The following is a 24475-nucleotide window of genomic DNA, read 5'->3' as shown; positions in this document are numbered from 1 at the left end:
TTGATCATGTATGGGATTAAACAGGTTTACAGGATGAATGTTAGGCTTGCTACGGGTCCCGGCGGCCTTATGCCGACCTGGATCCTAGCGCCGGTAGCGGTCCGGATTTTTAGGTCGTTACAGAGTGTTAGTCCCATATAAAATATTTCTTCAAGCCACTTCATGCCAGGTGTCGATCCCATTTTACAAAAAGAATGGGTTATCTTATGACCAGTTGTTAAGCCAAAGACCAAGTATCATGATTGGGTGTTAATCTCTTAGAAATTTTTATCAATTATTCAAGTATGGATTGATAAATAAATGAAAGAGGGCGAGTACCGATCATACAAAAGCACACAAAGATAATAAAGATGTGACAAAAATATTCTTCATTAAAAGCCTTAGAAGATTACAAAGGAGGGATGACTTTAGGAGCATCTATTACATCAGCATTCGATACATCTATTATATTTTCTGCAGGAGCTTAGTCAATATCATAAACCCTCCCCTTCGCATGCTCATCCTCATCCTTATCCTCTTTCTCCTTTAGAAGGATGTCATTTATCCAAGAAAAATCCTCATAACGAAATCGCTTCACTAGCTCCTTCTTGACTTAGTCTTAGCCTTTGACGAATATCTCCCCTCCTCGAGCCACCATTTCTTAAAGTTCAGCCTCTACAGCAACTTTATGGGAGGTGGCCCGATTCTCCTCAACTTGAGACTACAGCTCTTACACTTGGTGTTGAGGCATAGCCACTTGATCCTTAGCACTCTTAGCTTGAGTCTCAAGGGCAAGTTTAAAAGTGTTAGCCTCAACTAGGTCTGCATGGAGCTTATCAACGGACTCCAGAGTCTCCTTCATAGTGCCTTCCACCTCGTCAGCCCTAGCCTTCAGTCTCGAGCACTCCTCTACTAGGAGCCTTCTGTCTATTTCTTCAGCACCAAACGCTTGCCTCAGGATTTTGTTACGCTCTTTGGACATATAGACACACGGGGCACTCTCCAGGGCAGAGTGCATGGAATTGTCAAAAAGATCATCTGTCTCGAGATCATTTTGGCAGCAATGGTCCCTAGGCCTTAGAGTATTCTTGGTTAACAGGACGGCTAGGGTAGGATCATCAATGAGAGAAGGTGTTCGAGTCAGTGCCAAGGCGAGACACTGGATACTAGGAAGCCATGAGGAGTCAACCCCATGTTCATAAGAACAAGCTCGGTAAGAGCAAGGATGGTAGCAGGAGGCTTAGAAATGGGGGCAGATTCAAAGGCGCCCATGGTAGAATACTAGGCTGCAAGTGGGCCGACTCTTCTATGGTAGGTGGGGGAGGACGAGGAAGCATGATCACTCCTTCTGCTTGCCAAGCACACTTGAGAGGGGACCAATTTCCTCAATGACAGCCTTGCCTTGGCGGGCAGCACACGCCGCTTCAGCAAATTTGCTCCTTGATCCAGCCATATCTGCATAAATTGAAAAGTAAGTAAAGCAGTTTGAAATCTAAAAGAAGGCATAAAGAAAAGTACTCTAATCTCTAGCTAGGGAAGTGTTCTCCACAAGGCCAGAAAGGCTGGGCGGGTGAGTACCTCGAGTTTGGCTCGCTTGTAAATGACTCTGCCAAGACAAAACAACATTCCTCACCGCCTGAGTGATGTCCATTTTCTTTAGAGACTTAGCATTCATCAAGAGAAAGGCTAAAACCTTGTCCTCATCCCTCTTCAGTTGGACCCCATCCTTCCTCAATTCTATCTAGAAGTTTTAGCTCGTGTGGAGCCGTCCAAAACCCCCAAACATCCAGTGACGAAGCATAAAAAACTTGTTTTTTCACTGCTTTAGTGAATAAGGTATTCGATTGAATATGGTCTGGCATTTTTGCCCGCTAAGAAATCAGAACTCTTCATTTTTGCGAGTACCCAGCTGGTACAACTGAAAGAAGAGCGCTACACTCGGTTTAATATGGTTGTTAAGACAGATGAATCGAACGGCCACCAAGATTATCTAGTTGTTAGGATGCAATTGGACAATCGAAAGCTTATGGAACCAAAGGACATCAATAAAAAAGGGGTCTATAGGGAACCGAAGATCCGCCTTCAGCTGCTCCTCAAAGACCATAATAGTATCCGATAATCTGAGATCCAGAAAGTTGGGTTTTACAAGGGTTTTGCAAATTCAGAAAAAGCTTAGTCTGAAAGGAGAGTGACCTTCTCCTTTTATTCTTTTCTTTCCTCTATCAGTGACATGTAACGGCTTTGTTTCCATTGGGCCACCTGTCTCTACCATACTGATATGGTCGTATGAGAATATCAGATATCTACTGCATGCGTAACGGCCATTTAATTCTCCCCTGGCGCGTATGCAGACGGACCCACCCGGGGGTCGGGCTGGACACCTTCCTTCCTCCGGGCTGGGTAGGAAGAGGAATTCAAGACTGAGCCCAGAGAAGATCTTATTGTTGGGCTGAGAAGGTTGGGCCGGTCTAATTGAGAAATCTGGATTGAGCCCAGTCTTAAGGCTGAGCGAGCCGGACCTGGTTCATGTGGAAAGCTTAAAGGCCTCCAGGTAATGGGCTGTCATCGTGGGCCTGGCCTTAGACCGGGCTAGTGAAATCCAACGGTCATCAATTGCCCCTTTACCTTCTCATCAGTTATTGCCTGAATAATGAGGAGGTAAATACCGAGAATCATTATGACCGCGCAGCCTAAATACAGCTTGCCTCAGAACATCTTTTCACCTTATTGTCATTTCGAATTTCAAATTATCTCCTTCTTCTCCAAGTTCTTGCTTTCCTCTGTTCTTCGTGCGCACTGCTATCTTCGTCTCCCTGTCTTTATTTTCAAGGTACGCTTCTCTCTTCACCATGGAAGGCTCAAAGCTTCCTGAAGTCTTTAATCTAGAGTCTAGTATCACCCCTTCCAATCTGACAAACTTCTTCTCTCGAAAATATTTGGACACCCCTCTTTACCGTATCCGAGCTCCTTATCGGAATGAGAGGATCGTTCTTCCCGATCCTCCCTCTCCCGGTTTGATAGACCCATAGAAGGACCTTAGCCTAGTCTTTTTTATTAAACAACGAGACTATGGCTTAACTTTTCCTTTCACTCCCTTCTTCACCGAGGTCTTCCAATACTTCAGGATAACCCCCCGAATGTTATCTCCCAACTCCATTTTATTTATGTGTTCTTTCGAGTCCATTTGTCTGAGCTGGGGGTTTGTGCCCACGACGTGTCTATTCGTGACCTTTTTTCGTCTCATCCGGGCAAGTCAGTGCTTCTACTACTTTGCCCCCTGTGGTGGCTTATCCATTTTCACGGGCTATAAGGACTCAATAAAGGGCTGGGTAGAGGGCTTTGTTATGGTGGAGTTGAAAGAAGACCTCGGTTTGTCCTGGGGGGTAGAACTCGATTGGGAAGACGTCTCGTTGGGTTGCAACGACCTGCCCCAGTTGAGCCTTACCGAGCAAGTAGGGTTTGTTCGACTGACTTCTGTCGAAAAGAAGTATGATGTCGAGAAGTGTATATTTGTGTCCAGTCTCCGGGATATCCAGGATGCGGGTACCCTATTTCATTTACCCGTTTTGCTTTATTTTTGTGATTTTTGTTGAGGATTGCTCTAACTTGCCATGATTTTGGATCTTTGCAGCTTCTGAGGTGAAAATGGACCAAATTAAGCCTCCCAAGAATCTTATATTGTCCCGGGAGAGCATGAACGCTGCTCTGGATGCCCTCCTGTCTAGGCAATCCATGGGGAAGGCTACTCAAAGGGTGGCCAAAGTCATTTCTTCTAGGTCGGCTACCCGACCTCCTCCTCCTCCAGTCTCCTCTCGGGCTCCCAGACCGATGTAACGACCCGAAAACCTGACCGCTACCGGCGCTAGGATCCAGATCGGCATAAGGCCGCCGGGACCCGTAGCAAGCCTATTATGCATCTTGTACAGTCGGTATAATCCCAAACATGAACAAACATTTCCATAAAACATTTAAAACTTTACCTTTAACCAGCTTGACCTGTGTATGCACTATGACTGAACTCATAGAACCCCTAGGGTCAGCATACCCTATGTCAAACTCGGTCCAACATATACATCAACATAAAAATTAAAAAAAACTCATGTACAAGGGATTATCCAACTCGGGCCAAGCACAATACTATAACTCTAAACATATAACATAATATCCTTTTGTCATACAACTCTTTTTACCTCATTACATAAACTTACATTACATCATTTCATATCTTTACAAAGCATAATGTCTACTACTAAACTATTACTCAACATAACCATAGCCATAGCTTGGTGACTTCCTGAACTATCTCTGACCCTGCAAACCTGGGGTTAGGGGAGAGGGGTGAGCTATAAAGCCCAGTGAGCGGAAATCATAAAGAAAACAATTCATTTTAACATATGCTATCATGGAATGCATCACATCACAAACATATCACATCAAGGATGAATTTGTCACCAATAGCCCTCTACATATCGTTACATGTCCAACTATACCAGGGGCGATGAGGCCTCACCTAGTATTCGCTTACATAACTCATATCATAACATGTCCAACTATGCCAGGGGCGATTAGGCCACACCTGGTCTTCTCTGTCATATCATATATTGCCAGGGGCGATTAGGCCACACCTGGTCTTTCTATCTCATATCATACCATGTCATATCATATCATACTGAGGGCTAGAGGATCATTCAAGATTCATCCACATCACTTTCATCGTATTATGCAATGCATCATATTCGTGAATTCTAATGCAAACAACCTATTACATAACATGGTAATCATGATGCATGAACATGCTTAACATTTGATTTATTTTAAAACATAAGGTTCAGTTCCACTCACCTCTGACTAGCTCTGGGCCGACTCTGAAACGGCTGACACTGCTAAACACCGCGGCTCCTCGGGTCCGATCCTACATAGGTGGACTCCAGTGAGGTGCCAAACACACTCTAAACAACTCATAAACAACTTCCCAAAAACCCCCTAAAACATCAAAGAAACATGCATACAGAACACTCTTGGAAAGGCTGGACAGGGCACTTTCGGCGGCACTTTCGGCGGCCGAAGGTCCCTGCCAGAGACGAAAGTCATGCAGGTTCGGGGGCGCCTTCGGTGGCCGAACCCTCTCTCCAGAGACGAAAGTCAGGCACTTTCGGCAGCCGAACATCACCTTCGGTGGCCGAAAGTCTGCTCCAGCTCCGAAACACAACTTTCGGGGGCAAGGTTTGGCGACCAATTCATGCATCCATAGGCAGGTTCGGCGGCCGAAACCACCTTCGGCGGCCGAACCTGAGTTCTTCCAGAACTCAGCCCTTGTGCATACAAGCCTCCCAACCCCCCCAAAACAAGCATCCAACCTCATTAAAACATGTATAAACTGCTCAAAACCAAGCATTAACCCTTAACCATGCATAAAGGAGCTTAACAACTAGATTAAACTCCAAAACAACATCCAAAGCATACATAGATAGCTCATGACCCACATAGGCCAAAACCATCAAAACATCCCACAATCTCACTTGCTCTTTCCCAATCATGCATACACTCTCCCACATGCATAAACTAGTTCAAACACATCACATAGGCATACATTGGGCATAAAACCCACATAAACCCTAACATGCATATCTACCCATACTCAACCATCAAAACCTCTTAAAACTCACTTAAAACTTCATGAAACGTAAAGGAAAGCATAGATCCACACTTACCTCTTGAAGATCGAGGGTTTGTGCGAGCTCTAACTTGGAGATGGGAGGAAACTACTCCTTGGGTCTCCAAGCTCCCAAAACTTTGATCTAAGCTTGAAAACTCTTCAAAACAACCATGGAACTCATAAAAATATGAAGGAGATGAAGAAAAAACATGAAAATGACCAAAGGAGGACATGAACACACCTGAGCTCGAGAATGGGGAGAAAACTCGCCCATATTCGGTCTGAGGGGCTTTTATAGGTGGCCAGCCAAACCTCCTTCGGCGGCCTAACGTGCATGCAAAACACCCCCATGTTCGGCGGCCGAACTTGAGGTTCGGCGGCCGAACCTGGTTTGTTCAAACATAGCTTTCGGAGGCCAAAAGCGCTCCCAAAACCAACTCATGTTCGGCGGCCGAACCTGGCAAATGTCTCCTTGGTCTATGCTTTTCAAAAACTAAATTCTTTTTCATTTGAAACCATGAAATCAGTAAAAATCATTTTAGAAACCACATTTTACCCCTCTAGAAGACTTTGGCATCATCAAAATTCCATATTCCAACGGAGATTCCGCCGGAAGGTAGGGATTCCGATGCAGGAATCTAGCCGGGTATTACAACCGAGCTCTCGACATAGCAAGTCATCCCAGCTATCCAGCCGCAACAGATCGAGCTCGGCTCCTCAGCATTCCTAAGCCCCCCGGTCTCGACGGCCTTCTAATGAGGGGACGGAAGAGGCTCCAGGGGTCATCTCTAAGCTGGTCGAAGGCACCGAACTGGCGAGGACGGATCCTGTCCTTCCTTCTGAGGAGGTTCCTGAGGTGAGACTTGAGGCCTTCGCCGCTGAAGAGAGGGCTCCGGAGAAAGGAATGGAGGTTATTCCGGCGGTTGAAGGTGCCCAGGAGGCCTCTTTCGGGGTTGCCCCTGCTTTTGAGGGAATGGGACCCAGTCCTGTTGATGGTGGGGGTGTCGCGGAAAAGGTCGGGGACAAGCGTCCTGCCCCCACCGAAGTGCCTGCCCCGGTTCCTGTCCCAAAGAAATCTCGGGCTTCTAGGAGACCGGCTCCAGCTCTCCCTCCTATCGAAAAGAAGAAAGATGCTCCCGTGGTGCCTTTGTTGTCTGCTCCTGACAACGACATCTTAAACGCGGAGGATATTACTCACCAAACTCCGGCGAGCATTGTAGCGGAGATCTTACGGGAGCGGATGTTCGGTGGGATCACGGAGGCTTCAGAACCCTCGTCTGCTTGCTCTGACTGGCCATTTGGCTGGTTTTACTCGAGAGTAGGCAGCATTTCGGTCTCGACCCCGAGGGGAGCTCAGAGATAGAATCAGGGAGATGCTCCTGATGGTAAGTTGTCCCTTTTGTTTTCATTTTAGCTTTCTTGGTTTCTTTGTCTTAACGGTTGTCTCTTTGTACTAGGTGATGGGCCTCTTCATGGAGGTGGACGCTCGTGAGTACTCTCTCCGGGAGTCTGTGGATCGCCGAATTGAGGAGGCACGCCTAGAGGAGAACCTATCTGCAACCAGCGACGCCAGGGCAATCTCGCGGCTGCCCGAGAGCATTGCAGGTCCCTCCAGATAGAGCTACACACTACGCTGGAGGCCCTCAAAAGGGCTGATGGGAGGACAGCTGAGGCGGAGGATCAGCGTGACAAAGCTTTAAAGCAGCTGTCCTCCTTGGAGGAGATCCAGCGAGAAAGGGATGAGGCCCTGAGTAAGAAGGATGAGGCCCGGCACTAGCACGAGCTACTGAAGGCAGATTTTGATGCCATGCTGGCACGGAGAGAAGAAGCCCTGGCTCGGGTGGTGGTCCTTGAGCAAGAGCTGGCTAAGCGGGCTAATAATGAGAGAGACCTAGCCCTGGCAGTAGAGACGTCTAAACTTCAAAACCAGCATCTCTGCCAGGAGGTCGAGGTTCTTAAGAAAAGGTGTGCGGCCTTGCTCGAGGACGCCAAGCATGCTGAGGACAGAGTCCAGCTGGAGTGCGAGGAGCGCTTAAGGGAGTACAAGGAGTCGGCTGAGCTCAAAAGGGAGATCCAGCAGGCCTGTGAAGCTTATCTCCAAGAATATAAGGACTCTTCGGAGCTAAAAACCAAGATAGCTGAGGCCTGCAAGGAGCGACTTGCGGAATTCAAAGGCTCTGGCGAGATGAAGACAGCCATATAGAATAAAAGCTTCCGCATGTTCGTCTCTGGATACAATCGAGGCCTGAGGACTGCCAGATATGCCCCCTCCACCCCGTTGGCTGAACTCCGAGTCGCCGAGGAAGACTCCGACGGCGAGGAAGTGCTTTACGGGGAGGATGACAGGCCCTTGCCTAAAGGCGCTTCTCGCACTGTTGCTGGGCCTTCTAAGGTAGACACCGAGCTGGGGGAAGGAGATGAAGGTGCTGGGCCTCAGGGGCAGGAGGGAGTAGGACCCCAAGGGGGGGAGATTGTACCCTTTGTAAATAGCAATATAGGAAATAGTGATGTAGATAACGTAGATACACCTAGGCATGTAAGTCCTTTGAGGACGGTTTTTCCTCCATCCAATGTAGATGATTAGAATAGGCTGTAATATACTTTTCCTTTAATGAAAATTTATTTTTGTCTTCTGCTTCATGCTCATACTTTGAGTTATTTTCTGTTTTATGTTTATGCTTAAGTTGTTTTTACCTTTGTTTATTTTTCCTGCTTCACCAAGCTATTTAAACTGTTACAAGCATAATTTGCTCAATTTGTTAAGAATAAAACATTTAAGCTATGCCCCATAATTTATAAGGAATTGAGCATACTGTCCATTACTCCTTGCTTTTAAGCTAATCAGGGCTGGAAATTTAGCAAAAGACTTGGCTTCTGACTTGTAAACTTTTCCAATTTCACAAGGGCATTCTTATCTGCAGGCTTTTTCCGAACTGGATTTGCCTTAAGAATGAAAACCTTTAAGCTACGTGTTTAATTATTCTCTCACGGGGTTCAAACATATCAGGTCGTCACCTATGAGTTCGATTTTTAACAATTGACTATACTTCCAATTCATGAGTTTCTATAACTTCGTACAGGCTTTCTTATTATTTTCTGTTCTGTTGACTCGTCCACAATGCGAGTTCAAACGTACAACATTCATATAACCAAAGTGAAATGGATCATGTACCTTTTAAGGTGATGAGCAGGGCTAGCCCTTTTGTTCTTAGTTCTACTCCGATAGGAACCGAGGCTGGGGCCTTGTTTGCTCGTGCTTTAGGTTTCCTTCTGGATCATAGGAGGTTTATAACTTGCTGAGTTCGACTTTTTCCTTATTTGCCTCTCCGGACTTACGTTTGTGTGTCTCAGGTCGGCACTTTTGTCTTCATGTTACTTATATCTTTTCAGCTCGGCCTTTTGGTGCCGAGAGATCTTGGGGATCCCGGTCATGTTGCACCGGGAGATCTTGGAGATCCCAGCCTTGTGGCACCGGGAGATCTTGGGGATCCCTGTAACGACCCGGAAACCGGACCGCTACCGGCGCTAGGATCCAGATCGACTTAAGGCCGCCGGGACCCATAGCAAGCCTACTATGCATCCTGTACAGTTGGTATAATCCCATACATGATCAAACATTTCCATAAACCTTTAAACTTTTCATTTACCAAGCTTGACCTGTGCATGCACTATCTCTGAAAACATAGAACCCCTATACTAGAGCCCTCATCAAATGCTCTAGTAGGGTCAACATACCATATGTCAAGCTCGGTCCATAAACATTTCATCATTAAACATTAACATAAAAAAATCATGTACAAAGGGATTATCCAACTCGGGCCAAGCACAATACTATAACTCTGTATACATTACATGGTATAACATGTCTGAACATAACATAATCTTACTTTACATCATGTCCACAACACTTCTATTACATAGCCATAACTCTACTCTTGCAGACTCTGATCTTTCTCTGTGGCCCTGAAAACATGGGGTTAAGGGAATGGGGTGAGCTATAAAGCCCAGTGAGCAGAACTATAAAAACAGTAAAACATATGCCATCATGGAATGCATCACATCACAATAAATCACATAAAGGATGGACTGACTCAAAACTCCCTCTACTCTGTGTCCGGCCCTCGAAGGAGCTCCTTGGGACTTCTGTTACATACATAGCTCTGTGCCCGGCCCTCAAGGGGCTCCTTAGAACTTCTGTTACATGCAATAAAAACTAGAGGGCTAATGAGTCGTCCTGTTGTCCATCCATATCCATAATAAACAATGCAATGCGTCATCTTCGTGGTTACTAATGCAATACAACCTACTATAGACATGGCATTCATGATGCATGGAACATGCTAAAACATTCATTTATTTAAAAAACATAGTTCAGTTCTACTCACCTCTAGCAACTGCTGGGCTAACTCAGACCAGCTAACTCTGTGGGCCTCCTCGGTTCCTCGGGTCTAATCCTACAATGGAGGACTCAAATGAGGGACTAAACATACGCTAACATAACTCTAAACATTCCCCCAAAAGCCCCCTAAAATATCATAAACATGCAAGGAAAAACAGGCAAAGGAAGGCTGGACAGGACACCTTCGGCGACACCTTCGGCGGCCGAACACCCTCTCCATATCCGAAAGTCAGGCACTTTCGGCGGCACCTTTGGCGGCCGAAAGTCTGCTCCAGATCCGAAACTCAACTTTCAGGGGCAAGGTTAGGCGGCCAAACCATGCATCCACAGGCAGGTTCAGAAGCCGAAACTACCTTCGGCGGCCGAACTTGAGTTCATCCAGAACTCAGCCCCTTATGCATACAAGCCTCCTAAACCTTCCAAACACCCAAAATATGCATCCAACCTCTCTAAAACATGCATATGCCCTTAACCATGCATAAAGGAGCTTAAAACAAGCTTAAACTCCAACAAACAACTCATCTAGCATACAAATAGCTCATGATCAACATAAGCCAAAACCATGCAAACCATGCATAAACCTCCCTTAAACCCTTCAAAACACACTTAAAACATAAGGAAAGGTGAGGATCCATGTTTACCTCTTGAAGATCGAGAGGATTCATGGTCTGAACTCGGAGATGCAAAGGAAAACAGATCCAAAATCTCCAAGCCTCACAACTTTGCTCCTTAGCTCAAAACTCTTCCAAACAAGGATAAAACTCATGAAAACCTTCAGAGATTTGAAGGAACATCATAAAAACAACCAAAGGAGAGCATGAACTCACCTTAGCCTAAGAATGGAGAGAAAACTCTCCCATTTTCCGGACAAGGGGCCTTTTATAGGTGGCCTGGTCAACCATTTCCGGCGGCCAAACCTGCTTTCAAAATCTCACCATGTTCGGCGGCCGAAAGAAAGCCACTTTCAGAAGCCTAATGTGGCCCCTAAACTATCCCATGTTCGGCGGTTGAACTTCACTTTCGGCGACTGAACCTGGCACATGCCTCCTTGGTCTTTTCTTTCAAACTCAATTTGCTCTTGCTCAAATCCCTCAAAACATGTAAAAATATTTTAGAAAACCTTTCTTTTACCCTTCTAGGAACCTCCGACATCCTCATATTCCATATTCCAACGGAAATTCCGTCGGAAAGTAAGAATTCTGATGCCGGCGTCTAGTGGGGTATTACAATCTCCCCCCTTAAGAACATTCGTCCCCGAATGTTCCTCAATGAGGACATGCATAGCAAAGCATAACATAAACATAAATACACAACCTCTGGAGTATAAACTCTCGGTCTCCCAAGCACACTAAACATACTAAAGTGATTCTAAGGAACCTCCACCATCGGAATTTCCTTGTTCCTCAACCTCTGCTCTGCGTGTCTATGATCCGCTCTAGCTACTCAACATAGGTGAGATCCCCTAAGATCCTCACCTTTGGTTCATAAAGAACCTCACTCGGATCCGACACGAACTGTAACGACCCGGAAACCTGACTACTACCGGCGCTAGGATCCAGATCGGCATAAGGCCGCCGGGACCCGTAGTAAGCCTACTATGCATCCTGTACAGTTGGTATAATCCCAAACATGATCAAACCTTTGCATAAAACATTTAAAACTTTACCTTTACCAAGCTTGACCTGTGTATGCACTATGACTGAACTCATAAAACCCTTTAGGGTCAGCATATGCTATGTCAAACTCGGTCCAACAAATATCTCAACATAACATAAAACTCATATACAAAGGGATTATCCAACTCGGGCCAAGCACAATACTATAACTCTGAACATATTACAAAATATCATTTTACAATACAATTCTTTTACATCATTACATAACCTTACATTACATCATGTCCACTACTATTCTATTACACATCATAACCATAGCCATATCCTGTTGACTTCCTGAACTATCTCTGACCTTGCAAACCTGGGGTTAGGGGAGAGGGGTGAGCTATAAAGCCCAGTGAGCAGAACGATAATAAAATCATTTGAACATATGCTTTCATGAAATGCATCACATCACAAACATATCACATCAAGGATGAACTTGTCACCAATAGCCCTCCACAAATCGTAACATATCCAACTGTGCCAGGGGCGATAAGGCCACGCCTGGTCTTTTCTTACATAACTCATATCATAACATGTCCAACTATGCCAGGGGCGATTAGGCCACACCTGGTCTTTTCTTACATATAATGTATTGCCAGGGGCGATTAGGCCACACCTGGTCTTTCCATCTCATGTCATACCATGTCATATCATATCATATCATATCGTATTGGGGGCTAGAGGATAATTCAATATTCATCCACATCATCATCATCGTATTATACAATGCATCATATTCATGAATTCTAATGCAAACAACCTATTACATAACATGGTATTCGTGATGCATGAACATGCTTAAATCAATTGGTTTAAATTTAAAAAAAAACATAAGGTTCAGTTCTACTCACCTCTGGCTAGTTTTGGGCTAACTCTGAAGCAGCTAACTCACTGCTGAACACCGCGGTTCCTCGGGTCCGATCCTACATAGGTGGACTCAAATGAGGGACCAAACACGCTCTAAACAACTCATAAACAACTCCCCAAAGAACCCCCTAAAATATCATCAAAGCATGCATAAAAATACCCAAGAAAATGCTGGACAGGGCACTTTCGGCGGCAGGTTCGGCGGCCGAAAGTCCCTCCAGAGCTGAAACTCAGCCATTTTCGGCGGCACCTTCGGCGGGCGAAAGTCCTTTTCAGAGACGAAACTTATGCATGTTCAGCGGCACCTTCGGCGGCCGAATCTCCCCTCCAGAGCCGAAAGTCCAACTTTCGGGGGCAAGGTTCGGCAGCTAAAAGCTGCCTCCACAGGCAGGTTCGGCGGCCGAAAGTCCCTTCGGCTGCCGAACCTGAGTTCATCCAGAACTCAGCCTCATGCACAAACAAGCCTCCAAACATCCTAAACATGCATTCAACTTCTCAAAAACATGCATAAATCCTTAACCATGCATAAAGGAGCTTAACAACTAGATTAAACTCCTAAAACAACATCAAAAAGCACACATCAATAGTTTATGACCCACATACACCAAAACCATTAAAGCAACCCATAATCTCACTTGCCCTCTCCCAATCATGCATACACTCTCCCACATGCATATAGGGCATAAACACTAGTCCAAGCCCCCAACAATCAGCACATAAACATACATTGGGCACAAAACCCACAAAAACCTTAACATGCATATCTACCCATACTCAACCATCAAAACATCTTTAAACTTACTTAAAACTTCATTAAAACACAAGGAAAGCAAGGATCTACACTTACTTCTTGAAGATCGAGGGGTGGTGCGATCCCTAATTCGGAGGTGTGGAGGATCCAAGCTCCAAAACTTCTATTTAGGCTTCAAAACTTTAAAACAAGGGTAGAACTCATGAAAACTGGAGGGATGGGTAGAGAAAGCATGAAAACGACCAAAGGAGGACCAAAACTCACCTGAGCTCGAGAATGGGGAGAAAACTCGCTCATTTTCGATCTGAGGGCTCTTTTATAGGTGGCCTGCTGAACCACCTTCGGCAGCCTAACGTGCCCCCTAAACTCATGCATGTTCGGCGGGCGAACCTTGGTTCGTTCAAACAAAGCTTTCGGAGGCCAAAAGTGCTCCCGAAACCTTCCCATGTTCAGCGGCCGAACTTCACTTTCGGCGGCCGAACCTGGCAAATGCCTCCTTGGTCTAATCTTTTAAAAACTCATTTCTTTTCCATTAAAAACCATAAAATCGTGTGAAAACATTTTAGAAACACATTTTACCCCTCTAGAAGACTCTGGCATCGATAGAATTTCAGATTCCAATGGAGATTCCGTTGGAAGGTAGGGATTCCGATGGAAGGTAGGGATTCCGATGTCGGAATCTAGCCGGGTATTACATTCTTCCCCCCTTAAGAACATTCGTCCCCGAATGTTCCTCAACTAGTACATGCATATACATAACATAAACACAATCATAAAACACAAAAACTCTAGTCTATAAGAAAACACGGTACCACTGGAGTATGAACTCCCGGTCTCCCAAGTGCACTTTTCATATTAAGGTGATTCTAAGGGACTTTCACCATCGGGATTTCCTTGTTTCCACTTTCTGACTTGCGTGTCTGCGGTCCGTACTAGCTGCTCAATATAGGTGAGATCCTCTACGATCCCCACCTCTGGTCCCTTTAAGAACCTCACTCGGATCCGACACGAACTCATATACCGTGGAAACATGGAAAAACGGATGGATCTCTTCCATTGAAGTGGGCAAATCTAACTCGTGGGATACATTCCCAATCCTTTGCAGGATTTCAAAGGGTCTGATGTATCTTAGAGTTAGTTTCCCCTTTTTTCCATAACGAATCACCCTCTCTAAGGAGACACCCCCAGTAATACCACAACCTTCTCCTAGACTTTAACAAGCTTTCACTGTGCACTCTGATAAAACTCTTCTGCTGACTCACAACAGTTCTACTTCTTTCTCTAACCACCAGCCTTCTCTCCACTGTAATATGGGATAAACTGCCAAGTGATCTCCAGCTGAGGACGTCTAACATAACATTTGTCTCACCCGGATGATATTGGATCTTGCAATCATAGTCACTATGCAGTCCTACCCATCTTCTTTGCTTTAGGTTCAACTCTCACTGACTCAAGATGTACTGCTAACTGTTATGATCTGTAAAGATCTCACATTTTACCCCATGAAGGTAATGTCTCCTCATCTTGAGTGCAAAGATTACAACTGTCGTCTCTAGATCATGTGTAGGATAATTCAACTCATGCTTCTTCAGCTACCTAGAAACATAAGCAATTACCCCATCACTTGCATTAACACACAATCTAACCCCATACGGGAAGCATCGCAGATCACTGTGAAATCTTCATTACTGATAGGCAGAGCTACCACCGGTGCTGACGTCACCTTCTCTTCAGTTCTTCACAACTCTTTTCACATTGATCCGACCACACAACTTCGGGTCCTTCTTGGTCCATCTGGTCATAGGAGCGGCAACTCTAGAGAAGTTCTGGATGAACCTCCAGTAGGTAACCTGCCCAACCCAAAAAGCTCTTGATCTTTGTCACTACAATGGGCCTGGGCTGGTCAGCTACAACTTCAACTTTCTCGGGTCTACCTCACTTTTCTTCTTCCAACATACCATGACCCCAGAAAGATATGCTCCTTGACCAGAACTCACATTTGGAGAACTGAGCATCCAAGCCATGTTCTCTCAGGATCTGCAATCATGACCTCAGATAATAGGCATACTCTTCTGTATTTCTAGAACTCACCGAGGTACCGTCAATGAAGACAATAACGGAGTGATCCAGAAACCGACTAAAACTCTACTTATGAGAGCCATGAATGCTGTAAGGGCGTTCATTAACCCGAACGACATTCCTAGGAACTCATAGTGCCCATATCTGGTTCTAAACACCGCCTTCGGTACATCTTCTTCCTTGATCTTAACTGATGATACCTGGACTTCAGATCTATCTTGGAAAGGCAACCAGCTCTTGCTAGCTGGTTTAAAATAGATCGTCGATCCAGGGTAACACATACTTGTTCTGGGTAGTGACTTTGTTCAACGACTTGTAGTCGATACAAAGTCCTAGGGATCTATCCTTCATTTTCATAACCAACACTAGAGTATCGCAGGGCGAGGTACTCAGTCGGATGAAACCCTTGTCTACCAACTTTTATAACTGCTCTTTCTACTCCTTTAACTCTGCAGGTGCCATCCTGTAGGGAGAGGTAAAGACGGGTCTGGCCCCCATCATTACTTCAATTTCAAACTCCATCTCCCTATCAGGTGGTAAACCTGGCAGCTTGTCTGGGAAAACATCCAAGGACTCTCTAACTGCGGGCACTGAAGCTGGTTTCCCCGATCTGACTGCTATGCTCCCTAACATGAACAAGAAACCCCTGACAATCTTTTCTAAACAGCTCATGAGCCTGCAGGGCTGATATCAAACCTCTAGGCATCACTACACTGTCCCCTCAAAAGACTACCTTGATCCATCCTGATCTCTAAACATGACTACCCTACCTCTGCTAACTAAGGCAGCACTATGAGCAGCTAGCCAATCCACCCCTAGAATGACATCAAACAGTCACTCTAGAACCACTAGGTCAGCTGGGAGGCACCTACTCACAACATATTCTGAACTATACTGGCAGACTGACTCTGCCGCTGATGGATCACACTTGGGTCTATTGACCCAAAGAGGACACTCAAATCCCAGAAGCTATCAAACCCATATTCTCTACGGCTCTCAAAGCAACAAAGAAAGAGAAACATTAGGGTTCATAAAAGCAGACACATCAAAACATAAGGGAGTGAAAATTACCTGTCACCGCCATGTCTGATGTGTTAGCCTCCCGCTACGTCATAGTGAAGATCCGCGCTGGAGCTGATGGACCTTCACTTGGGAAACCTGTTGAAGAAGGAGCTATCCCTCTTCCTCTTCCTCTGGCCTGCGCCATGGCCGGAGCTCCTGGCTGAGCCACTCTACCTGAAGCTGTCTGCTGGGACTGTGTCACCAAGGTCGCGGTGGGACGCTCACGTGCCATGTGCCCCTCCTGTCCGCACCTGAAACATGCCGTTGTCCCCACCAGACAGACTCCCTTGTGCGACCTACCGCACCTCGTACATCTGGAGTCGTCCAACCCAGAGCTCGAACCATCACCTATTCCCAGACCAGACTTTATTCGGTTTCAGAACTTGTTCTTTTTCGATCTTCTAAGGCCTCTGCCTCCCTTCTTACTCTTTGTGACAGCCTCGCTCAGAGGGGAGAGATTAACATCACTTGTCCCCGGGATTTTGGAACCCGAAGACTATGCCACGTACTGCTTAACTGTCCCTTGAATGATGGCACTAGCCTCCATCTTTCGAGCCATATCTACTTTGGCATGGAAGCTCTCCCTGCCTACTGATTGAATCAAAGAGGAATACCTGGAATGGAGCCTCATGGTATACCTCTTAGCCCTCTTCTGGTCCGTATCATAGGCTTGTCCCACATATGGCAACAACTCCACAAACTTATCTGTAAACTCCTCAACACTCATCTCTTCTGTTTGCCTCAGCTATTCAAACTCAATCATCTTCAATTCTCTGGAACTATCTGGAAAAGCCCATCCTGTAAACTCATTGGCAAACTGCTCCCAGGATAAGCTCTCCAACCTTGGGTCCATATAGTTTTTGAACCATTCCCTTGCCTTCTTGCATTTCAATGTGAACCCTGCCATCTGAATGGCTCTACTGTCACTTGCTCCCAACTCATCAGTTATCATCTTTACCGTTCTGAGATACTCAAAAGGGTCATCACCTGTCTCAAACTTGGGAGCATCCAACTTCAGATAGTCCATCATCTTTACCTTGCTCCCCCCAGATGAGCTAGGATTAAGTGTTTGGACAACTGGGGTTACTGGTTCTACTGGTGGAGGAGGAGGTGCAGTATTTCCTGGATTAGGGTCTGCTGTTCCTGGAAAAAAGGGTGAGGGTGAAAACATGGGATACTGTGGATATGGCGGGTAAAAGGGAGGATAGGGCATAAAGGTGGGATATGGGTTATAGCTAAAGAAATCTGCTGCATTCCCCATCGGACGCCCTGGCCCTTGCGGGTAGGGTGGATACTGTGATGGAACAAAACCCGAGGCCTGAGTTCCTCCTTGGGACTCTCCCATATCCTCTGCTGACATACTCATGCCCAAGCTCCTATCTCTTCTCATATCATTCTCCTCCGATCCCCTCATATCCTCTGACATACCCCCCTGAACTGAGCTCCTCCTGTTTGCATCAAAAGACCTTCTAGGGTCCCTTGATGTACCTTCTCTGCTTGATCTACATGACATTGCCCTTGGCAATGCAGGGGGATGGGCATCCATGCCCTCATTCTCTGGTTGAGCTCCAGTCAATCGTGCAGATCGATGAGTTCCTCTCATCCTGCTTTCTGAAACGCACAACATACATACTAAACATAATATCATATGGTCCATGCGGGCACACATGAATCCACAATACACAATCATACAAACATTAGCATTATCATACGGTTCAGATGGAAACACATGAACCTGCAACATACATAGCATACATAGTATAACATTAATGCACATGCACAAAATCATGGCATTTCACATCATCATTCAAGACAGGACTCCACATCCTATTCTAGTGGACATGATTTTTCCTATTGTGCTTGCCCTTCTATAACCTTTATGAGCCCGACACACTATAGGTCCGACCATATGAACCTAGGGCTCTGATACAATCTATAACGACCCGAAAATCGGACAGCTACCGGCGCTAGGATCCAGATTGGCATAAGGCCGCTGGGACCCGTAGCAAGCCTACTATGCATCCTGTACAGTTGGTATAATCCCAAACATGATCAAACCTTTGCATAAAACATTTAAAACTTTACCTTTACCAAGCTTGACTTGTGTATGCACTATGACTGAACTCATAGAACCCCTAGGGTCAGCATACGCTATGTCAAACTCGGTCCAACACATATCTCAACATAACATAAAACTCATATACAAAGGGATTATCCAACTCGGGCCAAGCACAATACTATAACTCTGAACACATTACAAAATATCATTTTACAATACAATTCTTTTACATAATTACATAACCTTACATTACATCATGTCCACTACTATTCTATTACACATCATAACCATAGCCATATCCTGTTGACTTCCTGAACTATCTCTGACCCTGCAAACCTGGGGTTAGGGGAGAGGGGTGAGCTATAAAGCCCAGTGAGCAGAACGATAACAAAATCATTTGAACATATGCTTTCATGAAATGCATCACATCACAAACATATCACATCAAGGATGAACTTGTCACCAATAGCCCTCCACAAATCGTAACATGTCCAACTGTGCCAGGGGCGATAAGGCCACGCCTGGTCTTTTCTTACATAACTCATATCATAACATGTCCAACTATGCCAGGGGCGATTAGGCCACACCTGGTCTTTTCTTACATATAATGTATTGCCAGGGGCGATTAGGCCACACCTGGTCTTTCCATCTCATGTCATACCATGTCATATCATATCATATCATATCGTACTGGGGGCTAGAGGATCATTCAATATTCATCCACATCATCATCATCGTATTATACAATGCATCATATTCGTGAATTCTAATGCAAACAACCTATTACATAACATGGTATTCGTGATGCATGAATATGCTTAAATCAATTGGTTTAAATTTAACAAAAACATAAGGTTCAGTTCTACTCACCTCTGGCTAGCTTTGGGCTAACTCTGAAGCAGCTAACTCACTGCTGAACACTGCGGTTCCTCGGGTCCGATCCTACACAGGTGGACTCAAATGAGGGACCAAACACGCTCTAAACAACTCATAAAAAACTCCCCAAAGAACCCCCTAAAACATCATCAAAGCATGCATAAAAATACCCAAGAAAAGGCTGGACAGGGCACTTTCGGGGGCAAGTTCGGCGGCCGAAAGTCCCTCCAGAGCCGAAACTCAGCCACTTTCGGCAGCACCTTCGACGGCCGAAAGTCCTTCTCAGAGACGAAACTTATGCATGTTCGGCGGCACCTTCGGCGGCCGAATCTCCCCTCCAGAGCCGAAAGTCCAACTTTCAGGGGCAAGGTTCGGCAGCCAAAAGCTGCCTCCACAGGCAGGTTCAGCGGCCGAAAGTCCCTTCGGCTGTCGAACCTGAGTTCATCCAGAACTCAGCCTCATGCACAAACAAGCCTCCAAACATCCTAAACATGCATTCAACTTCTCAAAAACATGCATAAATCCTTAACCATGCATAAAGGAGCTTAACAACTAGATTAAACTCCTAAAACAACATCAAAAAGCACACATCAATAGTTTATGACCCACATACACCAAAACCATTAAAGCAACCCATAATCTCACTTGCCCTCTCCCAATCATGCATACACTCTCCCACATGCATATAGGGCATAAACACTAGTCCAAGCCCCCAACAATCAGCACATAAACATACATTGGGCACAAAACCCACAAAAACCTTAACATGCATATCTACCCATACTCAACCATCAAAACATCTTTAAACTTACTTAAAACTTCATTAAAACACAAGGAAAGCAAGGATCTACACTTACCTCTTGAAGATCGAGGGGTGGTGCGATTGTAACATCCTCAAACCCATAGGTAGAGTAGTGCCATCGTTAGGCTATTTCATTCCTAGAGTAAGTGGCATTAGGGGAGGTGCTAGCTTAACTCTAATCTGCTAATAACTGAATCATAGAAAACTTAAATAAAGAAACGGACATATCCAGAAATAAAGCAGACAGTGTGATTAGCGAGTCGGGAACGAGTCACTTTTGGGAGGTGCTTAGGATTTCCCGACGTGCTTGCTTGAGGTGCTTGTTTATATCCGTCATGCTTGCTTAAGTGAAAAGGGCTTCTAAAGGCTATATATATAGTTTAGTAGGTCAATCTATGAATATTGAAAGTTTAAAAACTAAATTGAAACATTGGAAAGAGTTTAGTAGGTTAAAGTAGAAATATGGAAAGTTAAAACATAAAAATTCAGATTTACTTTCCATGTGTCACCTACCTAAGGAGAGAAGAAATGACAATGCAAAAGAAAGAAAAGGGATTGTCTTCTTCCTTTGTCCATGTTGCCGTAGGTCATCCAACTTCAAAGAAGAAAAACATTTGCTTTTCTTTCTCCCACCAAAGCCAAGCCAAAACCTTACCAAAACAACTTCTTCCTTTAACCAAAATTCATCCTAAGATCAAGAGCTAAAGGAACAGCCATATAGTGAAAGAATTGAAGAAGAAAAGTTTAGGGTTCCATATGCACCAAGCTTGAAAATCAAAGGTGAGCTTAGAAATGAGTAGGAAATAGCATCATCTCATTTCTTCATGCATGAATTTGAATTATAAAGTTTTAATTTACAATTTATTCAATCCTTCCCTAAGATATAAATTGGCATAGGTGAAGGAACATCAAAGGGAAAGGAGATAGCTAGAGATTAGAAGAGGAAAAGAAAAGAAGAATTCAAGAAAGGTTTGGTGTTTTAATGATTTTCTGTTTTCCTTTGATTCTGCCATGAATAAGTGAAATTAGGGGTTGATTTTACTTGCTGGAAATGTTGCTTTGATTGTATAAATATGTTATATGAATGTTAAAATGATGTTTGAAAGGCTTAAGAGTAAAGAAATTTAACATGGGAGCTAAAAGTGTAAATCTGGCAGAATAGGTTGTAACAGGACAGCTTGTGTTACTAACTTCATAACTTATTGTGTATATATTGAAATTAGGCCTAAGATATACCAAATGAAAGCTAAGACAAATATCTAAAACTTTCATGAATTGACAAAATTCTGAATCTGTAGTTAAAATGATGAAAATTGCAAGTGAAACTAAACTGGACACAGTGGGAGTGCATCCGGAACAGAGTCTATTGATTATACCATAACTAATGACATACTCAGTGAAATTTGTTCAAACCAGTGCCAAATGAATCTTACGAAGTATACCTAAAACTTTTTAGAAGACACTTAAGCTTGAATTTGTATGGAAATACATAAATCTGATAAGTTTTGTGATACTATAAACAAGTACCAATACTGGACTGATTAAGACCTTATTGAGCAGCTTGTAAAGAAAAATTCATAACTTAAGCTAGGATGATCAGATTTGCATGAACCATACCTTGTTGGAAAGATAAGACATAAATGTACATTTCTTATGAAGAAACTGAAGTCAAATTGTAACTCTAAACTGCTTGAAAAGTTTATGCAATATATGGCAGAATGTAGTTTTCTATATTGAAATGCTAAGTCAATAGAGTTTTGCACTATTTGCCATGAGTTTTCCATATTGTAAACCTTGGCATATGATATATGTACTTTGGAAAAAGAAATCAAATAGCTTCAAATGACATGCATTTACATTGATACATTGAGTTAATGATACTTGGCCCTGGTACACGTAATAGGAGTCGAGGTTAGCTTAAGGGTATGGCATGCCATATAAATATACAGAGTTCGCAGTACTGCTACCGATACATGATCTATATTAGAGGTTACATATCTGGTACCTCATAAGCATGGCCACAGAGCCCTGCTATCACAGTTTTGGCCTCTGAGCCTACTGTTCGGCACCCTGTGCCTACCGTTATAACTCCTTATCTACCTAGTCGATCCTAATATGTGGTTATAAGGGCTAAGATCTTAATTAAGATTGATACTTGATTTTGTGAACTTATTGGTGAATGTTAACATGTTTACATCTACTAGCTTGTAATTGATTACTTGATTATCTATGTATGCGAGCTTGTTTGTTTGATTATATTATTTGTTGTTATCACCCACTGAGCATTAGCTCAGCGTGTTGGTTTTTACCTCACGCAGGTTGTAGATAACGTAGGCACGTGAAGTTCATCAGAGGTCTACATCAGATACCAAGGCCATTATCATAGCTGGTTGTTTTGAGTCTCTGAGTCATCGTGCAGTTATATTTTGGCATGTACATATTTAATAGAGTGAGTTGTAAAGGTTATGTAATCAAAGACTAGTAAGATGTCAAATATTAGTTGATAATTTTTCATGTGTTTTTCATGTGCTACAGTTTGAAATATTAATGAAACAGATGAGACTCTGTTAACTTTTTGGTTTAAAAATCTCACATTTATTTGATAAAATTTACATGCATTACCTTAAAACTTGGTATTTACAGATAAAGGTAATTGTTTAGTTGTGATATATCCAAAAAGGTATAGTTTGTGACATTCCTTGCACTGTCTACTCTTTGATAGGGTAAGGGGTGTTACAATTAGTGGTATCAGAGCATAGGTTTAGGCGGTTCTAGGTCATAGTATGTATGTGTATATGCGTAGTATATGTACATGCCAAAATGAGTTACAGCTATGATATGGTTCTGATGTAAATCTCTTCTTTTTGTGTTTAGGTCGTATATAAGATGTCATCTGACTCACAGAGAGCAATAGATGAGGAGGTAGAGAGTCATGCTCCCTCTGAGGCAGCTGCACCTGCTGCTACTCCTCCACCTGCTGCTGCTGGCGGACTAGGGCAGTATGCATTATTTCATCAAATAGCTGAGTTGCTTAGGAGGGTTACACAAAATGTACCAGAGGTACCACCACCACCTGTAGCAGTCCAGGTTCCCCCACCTGTGGTAGCTAGGCCTCCAATAGAAAAACTCAGAAAGTATGGTGCAACAGATTTTAGAGGTAAAAAGGAAGATGATCCTTCAGCTGCAGAATTCTGGTTAGAAAGTACAGAAAGGGTTTTACAGCAGCTACAGTGTTCACCAGTAGAGAGCTTGATGTGTGCAGTATCATTGCTAAAAGATGAAGCGTATCGATGGTGGACAACTTTAACACAGATGGTTCGACCAGAGCGCCAGACTTGGGAATTCTTTTTGTCAGAGTTTAAGAAGAAGTATGTTGGGGCCTTATATATAGAGGAGAGAAGGAGGGAGTTCTTATACCTCAGACAGGGCAGGCTTACAGTAACTGAGTACGAGCGAGAATTTGTCAGACTTAGTAAGTATGCCACAGAGATAGTTCCTACAGAGGAAGAAAGATGTAAACGCTTTGAGCAGGGATTACATGCTGATATCAGGATGTACCTCACAGCTATGCATATCAGGGAACTTTCAGTTTTAGTAGAGACAGCCCACAGCCTGGAGCGAATTAAAGAAGAAGAGCAAAGTAGAAGGCAGAAAGGGCAGCAGAAGAGGAGTCAGAGCCAGTATCAGAGACAATCCTCTGCATCGCAGACAAGTAGTAAGAGACAGAGGGAATTTCAACAGACAGGGCAGAGAGGACCACCTAGGCAGATTCAGAGACCTGGGCAGAGTTCAGTAGTAAGGTCTGGACAGCAGACTACCTCAGTATCCAGTACAGGAGGACCAGACAGAGGGTTGCCACCAGTATGTGAGCATTGTGGCAGGAGACATGGTGGAGTATGTAGGAGATTGACTGGGGCTTGCTACTTATGTGGAAGCTCAGACCACTTTATGAAGGATTGTCCTAGAGGCCAGTCAGTGCCGCCTATACAGACAGAGAGATCTTTGCCAATAGGGTCTAGAGGCAGAGGTAGAGGTAGAGGTGAATCTAGCAGTGCTCAGAGTCACAGAGTATCAGAGACAGTAGATAGACCAGACACTAGAGCACCTGCCAGAGCATATGCCATTCGTGCAAAGGAAGACCAGGACAAACCAGATGTTATTGCTGGTAAATTTTCTATCTTTGGCAAATATGTTTATGCATTAATTGATCCTGGTTCCACACATTCATACATCAGTATACCCATCAGTAATGAGAAGGGAATGCAAGTAGAACCCTTAGAACAT

The sequence above is a fragment of the Manihot esculenta genome, chromosome 7 (genome assembly GCF_001659605.2).
Source record: "Manihot esculenta cultivar AM560-2 chromosome 7, M.esculenta_v8, whole genome shotgun sequence".
NCBI lineage: Eukaryota > Viridiplantae > Streptophyta > Magnoliopsida > Malpighiales > Euphorbiaceae > Manihot > Manihot esculenta.
Note: the sequence above shows the minus strand (reverse complement) of the source record.